Source organism: Rhincodon typus, chromosome 8, assembly GCF_021869965.1.
Source record: "Rhincodon typus isolate 14 chromosome 8, sRhiTyp1.1, whole genome shotgun sequence".
NCBI lineage: Eukaryota > Metazoa > Chordata > Chondrichthyes > Orectolobiformes > Rhincodontidae > Rhincodon > Rhincodon typus.
In genome coordinates this window covers 92,430,191-92,438,078 of record NC_063339.1, presented here as the reverse complement: position 1 = coordinate 92,438,078, position 7,888 = coordinate 92,430,191, and the positions used below count along the sequence as shown (strand labels likewise).

Genomic DNA, 7,888 nt, shown 5'->3' with positions numbered 1-7,888 from the left:
CCCTGCAATCAAAACCAATATCGACGCAAAGCTGAACGCATCTTGTGAGATTCGGTTGAGCAACAAGTATAATGTGCCTGTGCGGAAGTATATTATGCTTCGATAAAGAACACATGACTGCACCATATTTCCGGGTTCACCCACATCACTTCTGTCACACACTGAAAACTCACAATTTTTCTCCTCTGTTACCGAGAATGAAGATTTTGTTGAATAAACCCACACGGTCACAAAAGAAGATAATTTTCCTTGTGAATTGGGTAATGTTCAGGGAGACTTCATTGATGCTTTCCGTGGTATCCTCAGAATTAGGTAATTCTGGTTCAGCTCCATTTGACATGGAGCCGCCCAGAAGTGATCATTCTCATTCTGTGACTCTGAACAGTCTTGTTGGTGCAGGATTGGAGTTGGGTTGGCCCCTTTAAAAGACTTGTCATTTATTATACAAGCGGCTGCACCTACAAGCTGATCTCTGGGACTTCGAGTAAAGTGGAAACAATTTGCACTCTTAAACAGGAAACCAGTATCTCAATTAAAGCAGCAGGAGAGAAACCATGTTTTTGGCACAACGAAATCTGCTGGCTTCACTAAGGATGCTGGAAAACTGAAAAGCTCGCCTTCACCTCAGGAAGTAAAGTTGCAAGATGCGAAGACGCCCAGCGTGGGGCTCGAACCCACGACCCTGAAATTAAGAGTCTCATGCTCTACCGACTGTGCTAGCCGGGCTCGATTGGTAGGTATTTCTTTTCCCATTTCACACTGAGCCAAATCCCTTGCAACCTAATTTCAATGTGCCAAAGATGATCCACCTGGAAAAGCACAAGGTTCCAATTCATTCCTCTCAATCACAAATAACATCAGCTACATCTTCCACTTCTCAGCTGTTACTCCTTCAGACCATTATAATCCATTTTCAGCGCTTGTTCCGGGATTTAACATTCAAAATTCATATTTTAATGTCGGTGCCCTCATCCTTGAGTTGCCCGTGCGACTGTCAGTCACTTTGAGAGACGGTGAATCTGCTTCAATAAACCCAGTCATTTCTGTTACAGACTGTGTGAAATGCGTGTCTGTCTGCCCAGTCTCACTCAATACATTCAGCACTTTGTTTGTTCGTTTCATCAGCAAATTCTGCAGCTTCGCATCTGGGGACTGGATTTTCACAGTTCGGCGAAAAAGATTCGAAGGTGAAGAAGAATTTGCTGCAGCCGTTGTGAAATGTAAAATGATTTTCGCCCTTTTCCGCACGGGAACAACTGTTCAGGAGGAAAAGGTTTCCACTCGTTGTGTCAAATGAGGTTTCCCAAGTGAGGCACAGAGTAAGTTCCACTCACTTGGAGATTATGTCAATGTTGCTCTGAAGTTTACGGAGCGGGATGGAATCTCCCTGTGTTTTCCTGAGCCTGTGCTCGGTGCATTGAGAGGTTTGGCCCCACTTGGAGGATCTTGCCTCCCAGGGTTGAACACGAAGCGGCTGATTGAATCTGCAGTGGCCGCTTTCTGCTGGCAGCGGACGATTGGAGAGTGCGGGGTCAAATCCTGCTGCTTGTCCCTGTCTCACTGCGTGTGGATCAGGGAAATAGAAAATCATTCATGGGTTTATTTGATTCCAATCTCTTCATAGATTTCTATGAATTAAATGAAGGTACATTTTGATAATAACTGTATTAAAACCTGTATGTCCGGGGTCTGACTGGATAACTGTGGAGCTGACAAAGTTTCGAAGCTATCTCCTGAAGGTACAATCCCGATTGACAATCTTCTGTGTCACCGGAAACGTTGATGAGCAGGAAAACACAAGGACATAGAACATAGAACATAGGACATAGAACATTACAGCGCAGTACAGGCCCTTCGGCCCTCGATGTTGCGCTGACCTGTGAAACCAATCTGAAGCCCATCTAACCTAAACTATTCCATTATCATCCATATGTTTATCCAATGACCATTTAAATGCCCTTAAAGTGGGCGAGTCTACTATTTTTGCAGGCAGGGCATTCCATGCCCTTACTACTCTCTGAGTAAAGAACCTACCTCTGACATCTGTCCTATATCTATCACCCCTCAATTTAAAGCTATGTCCCCTCGTGTGAGCCATCACCATCCGAGGAAAAAGGCTCCCACTGTCCACCCTATCTAATCCTCTGATCATCTTGTATGTCTCTATCAAGTCACCTCTTAACCTTCTTCTCTCTAACGAAAACAGCCTCAAGACCTTCAGCCTTCCCTCATAAGACCTTCCCTCCATACCAGGCAACATCCTGGTAAATCTCCTCTGCACCCTTTCCAATGCTTCCACATCCTTCCGAGAATGCGGTGACCAGAACTGTAGTCAATACTCCAAGTGCAGCCGCACCAGAGTTTTGTACAGCTGCAACATGACCTCATGGCTCCGAAACTCAATCCCTCTACCAATAAAACCTAACATACTGTACGCCTTCTTAACAACGCTATCAACCTGGTGGCAACTTTCAGTTATCTATGCACATGGACACCGAGATCTTTCTGCTCATCCACACTACCAAGAATCTTACCATTAGCCCAGTACTCTGTATTCCTGTTACTCCTTCCAAAGTGAATCACCTCACACTTTTCTGCATTAAACTCCATTTGCCACCTCTCAGCCCAGCTCTGCAGCTTATCTATGTCCCTCTGTCACCTGCAACATCCTTCCGCACTATCCACCAATCCACCGACTTTGGTGTCATCCGCAAATTTACTAACCCATCCTTCTACGCCCTCATCCAGGTCATTTATAAAAATGACAAACAGCAGTGGCCCCAAAACAGATCTTTGAGGTACACCACTAGTAACTGAACTCCAGGATGAACATTTCCCATCAACCACCACCCTCTGTCTTCTTACAGCTCGCCAATTTCTGATCCAAACCGCTAAATCACCCTCAATCCCATGCCTCCGTATTTTCTGCAATAGCCTACCATGGGGAACCTTATCAAACGCTTTACTGAAATCCAAATACACCACATCAACCGCTTTAACCTCATCCACCTGTTTGGTCACCTTCTCGCAGAACTCAATAAGGTTTGTGAGGCACGACCTACCCTTCACAAAACCGTGTTGACTATCCCTAATCAAATTATTTCTTTCTAGATGATTAAAAATCCTATCTCTTATAATCCTTTCCAACACTTTACCCACAACCGAAGTAAGGCTCACTGGTCTATAATTACCAGGGTTGTCTCTACTCCCCTTCTTGAACAAGGGGACAACATTTGCTCGTCTCCAGTCTTCTGGCACTATTCCTGAAAACAGTGATGACATAAAGATCAAAGTCAAAGGCTCTGCAATCTCCTCTCTAGCTTCCCAGAGAATCCTAGGATAAATCCCATCCGGCCCAGGGGACTTATCTACTTTCACACCTTCCAGAATTGCTAACACTTCCTCCTTATGAACCTCAATCCCGTCTAGTCTAATAGACTGTATCTTAGTATTCTCCTCGACTACATTGTCTTTTTCCTGTGTGAATACTGACGAAAAATATTCATTTAGCACCTCTCCTATCTCTTCGGACTCCGCACACAACTTCCCACTACTGTCCTTGACCGGCCCCAATCTTACTGTAGTCATTCTTTTATTCCTGACATACCGATAGAAATCTTTAGGGTTTTCCTTGATCCGACCTGCTAAAGACTTCTCATGTCCCCTCCTGGCTCTTCTTAGCTCTCTCTTTAGGTCCTTCCTGGCTAACTTGTAACTCTCAAGTGCCCTAACTTAGCCTTCACACCTCATCTCTACATAAGCCTCCTTCTTCCTCTTGACAAGAGATTCAACTTCTTTAGTAAACCACAGTTCCCTCGCTTGACCACTTCCTCCCTGCCTGACAGGTACATACTTCTCAAGGATACGCAGTAGCTGTTCCTTGAACAAGCTCCACATTTCAATTGTGCCCAGCCCCTGCAGTTTCCTTCTCCATCCTATGCATCCTAAATCTTGCCTCATCGCCTCATAATTGCCTTTCCCCCAGCTATAACTCTTGCCCTGTGTTATATACCAATCCCTTTCCAACGCTAAAGTAAACGTAACCGAATTGTGGTCACTATCACCAAAGTGCTCACCTACCTCCAAATCTAATACCTGGCCTGGTTCATTACCCAGTACCAAATTCAATGTGGCCTCGCCTCTTGTTGGCCTATCTACATACTGTGTCAGGAAACCCTCCTGCACACATTGGACAAAAACTGACCCATCTGAAGTACTCGAACTATAGCGTTTCCAGTCAATATTTGGAAAGTTAAAGTCCCCCATAACAACTACCCTGTTACTTTCGCTCCTATCCAGAATCATCTTTGCAATCTTTTCCTCTACATCTCTGGAACTTTTCGGAGGCCTATAGAAAACTCCCAACAGGGTGACCTCTCCTTTCCTGGTTCTAACCTCAGCCCATACTACCTCAGTAGACGAGTTGTCATCAAATGTCCTTTCTGCCAACGTAATACTGTCCTTGACTAACAATGCCACACCTCCCCCTCTTTTACCACCTTCCCTGATCTTACTGAAACATCTAAACCCCGGAACGTGCAACAACCATTCCTGTCCCTGCTCTATCCATGTTTCCGAAATGGCCACAACATCGAAGTCCCAGGTACCAACCCATGCTGCAAGTTCACCCACCTTCTTCCGGATTCTCCTGGTATTGAAGTAGACACACTTTAAACCACCTTCCTGCCTGCCGGTACACTCCTGCGACCTTGAAACCTTATTTATGACCTCACTACTCTCAACCTCCTGTACACTGGAGCTACAATTCAGGTTCCCATCCCCCTGTTGAATTAGTTTAAACCCTCCCGAAGAGCATTAGCAAATTTCCCCCCCAGGATATTGGTACCCCTCTGGTTCAGGTGTAGACCATCCCGTTTGTAGAGGTCCCACCTACCCCAGAATGAGCCCCAATTATCCAGGTATCTGAATCCCTCCCTCCTGCACCATCCCTGTAGCCACGTGTTCAACTGCTCTCTCTCCCTATTGCTCGCCTCGCTAGCACGTGGCACGGGTAACAAACCAGAGATAACAACTCTGTTTGTTCTAGCTCTAAGCTTCCACCCGAGCTCCTTGAATTTCTGCCTTATGTCCCCATCCCTTTTCCGACTGATATCGTTGGTGCCTATGTGGACCACGACTTGGGGCTGCTCCCCCTCCCCCTTAAGGATCCCGAAAACACGATCTGAGACATCACGGACCCTGGCACCTGGGAGGCAACACACCAACCGCGAGTCTCTCTCGTTCCCACAGAATCTTCTATCTGTCCCCCTAACTATGGAGTCCCCAATGACTAATGCTCTCTTCCTCTCCCCCCTTCCCTTCTGAGCAACAGGGACAGACTCTGTACCCCATGGCTTACCCCTGGTAAGTCGTCCCCCCCAACAGTATCCAAAACGGTATATTTGTTTTTGAGGGGAATGGCCACAGGGGATCACTGCACTGTCTGCCTGTTCCCTTTCCGTCCCCTGACTGAAACCCATCTGCTTTTTTCCTGCACCTGAGGTGTGACTACCTCCCCGTAACTCCTCTCAATTACCCTCTCAGCCTCCCGAATGATCCGAAGTTCATCCAGCTCCAGCTCCAGTTCCCTAACACGGTTTCCGAGGAGCTGGAGTTGGGTACACTTCCCGCAGATGAAGTCAGTGGGGACACTAGTGGTGACCCTTACCTCCCACATTCTACAGGAGGAGCATACAACTGCCCTAACATCCATTCCCACTGTTCTGAATTCCCAAACTGACAAATTAAAAAAAAATACTTGGAGCCTTACCAAATCAGCGCTCAGAAACTTTTTTTTTTTGGTTAGAGGAGGAGGATGGGTGGGAGACACTACCTATGTAGTGTTTCGGGTAAAGCAACCGCCCAAAAAGATTACCTCACTTAGTCCAAAAATGGAGTCACGCGAGGTAAGACTTTTATAATCGAAAAGCTCACTTTCCCAGGCTGCCCTCACGCTTCCTCCCGGACTCCCGCCGCTGAAACAACTGAAAAGAAAAGAGGCTGCATTCCTGGGAAATCTCAAAACACCAGTCTTTCTCTCAATATCCGAATGCACTGACCAATTGCAAAACAGAAACTGTTAACATTAGGCTCTGCAAAAGCTCCTAATGCAGGGAGTCAGCCTCATTGCGTAGCTGGAGGCCTTTCTGTTTTCAGAAGCTATCACCGGTTTATGTGTGATGCTTACATGCAGTAGAGTTGTGGTGTTAGCACGGACATGAGCAAGAACGGTAACATCCACAGCGTGAACAACCAACAAAGATAAACATTATCACTTCTTCACTTCAAGGTCCCTGATTTGTGAAGCCGTGAGTTTTACTGGCAAAGAAAATACATTTGTCGTCAGGAGGCTGCTTCAGTGTCTCCTCTTTGTCTGCTCGATTCACCATGAACTTCCTTTCTGCTGTTCCACAAGCACTTCTGCTTCTCCTTTTCTTGTATTCTCATCCCTTCATTCACAGTTTGGTCGGAATAACGAGGTAAGGCTGGATAAACTGTAGCCTTACCGGGGAATGTTGTGGTAATGGCACAGACATTTTTCTTTTCCTTTCTGTCAGTTAGCAGCCATTTCGAGTGAAGAATTGGTCCTTTCTGTGTCTACCACAATATGTGTCTCCATTTGTCTCTCTTTGACCCTGTGTATCCACCTCACCCGCTCTCACACTCTCCGACACTCCATTGTCCATGTCCCTCATTCCCCATTTCTGCTCTTTGAAAAGATCACCCTCATTCATTTTTAAACCAACAGTAAAGACATCGCTATAATACTATAATTGTGGTGGCATTGTTTTTTTTTCTGGTGGGTTAGGAATTCTATTTTGAATTCTGAAGATTCACAGTGTTTTGAGACCAGAAATGACTCCTCACCTCAGTCATAACAGACAGACACATTATCCAAGGAATGTGAACCCAGTACTAGACACTCCACTCTCAAAGTGTTTCCGAATTTCAGACTTTTCAAAGAGCAGAAATGGGAAATGGGGGATGTGGACAATGGAGTGTCGGAGAACGTGAAAAAGGGAGAGGTGGATACACAGACTCAAAGAGAGACAAATAGAGACACATATTGTGGTAGACACTGAAAGGACAATTCTCCATTTCACATGGCTGCTAACTGACAGAAAAGAAAAGAAAAAGGCAACCATTTAAGCAGAGCTTTTCAGCACCTCATGGCAACGGAAGCAGCATTACAGCTGATGAAGTCCTTTTAAAGTTGTAAAGTTGGCGTGAGTAAGCTAATGAGAGAGTGAATTTGATAAATACGTTGATTCGACAGATAAAGCGAATAATTTCTCCCGACATTATAACATAGAAATGCATAATTAACCTAGTAGGGATGAATGGTCACTGGATCTGAAACCTCAGCTCTTTTCTCTCGAAAGATGCTGCCAAGCCTGCTGAGTTTCTCTACCAATTTCTGTTTTGTGTCAGATTGCCTCAGTTCTTTGTTTTAAGTTAACCTACACAACGTTTGGGACAAATGAGATCAGCTACTAGCTCCTGTACAGTCAGAACTGCTGGCACCACGATAAATTAGCGTAACAGAACTTCTATCCCCTGACTGCGAATTGAACCCAGGCTGCAGCGCTGAAAGCACTCAATCCTAACCACTGGACCATCAAGAAATACAACAGAGCTGCTCGTGTCTTTTCGTAATGACACTGCTTTTCCGTTTTCATTTCTGATCATATTCGCTGCAGATCGGTTTCTCCGTCTCTGAGTTTTTAACAGTGTGGAAAAAGACCATTTGGCCCATCGTTTCAGTGCAGCTCATCAAATCTCCATCCATTCTAGTCCCAGTTTCCAGCATTTAGCCCATAGCCTTGTGTGCTTGACTTTACGAAGGCAAATGTCAATGCATTTATCCCTGTGATGTCAAATAACACAA

General features: G+C 45.4%; 1 non-coding gene across 1 annotated transcript; it reads right to left on the bottom strand.

Annotated features, from left to right (window-relative positions):
• Positions 1-653: 653 nt before the first annotated feature.
• Positions 654-726, bottom strand: trnak-cuu. The gene has a single exon. It is a non-coding gene; the product is annotated as a tRNA-Lys (tRNA).
• Positions 727-7,888: the final 7,162 nt, after the last annotated feature.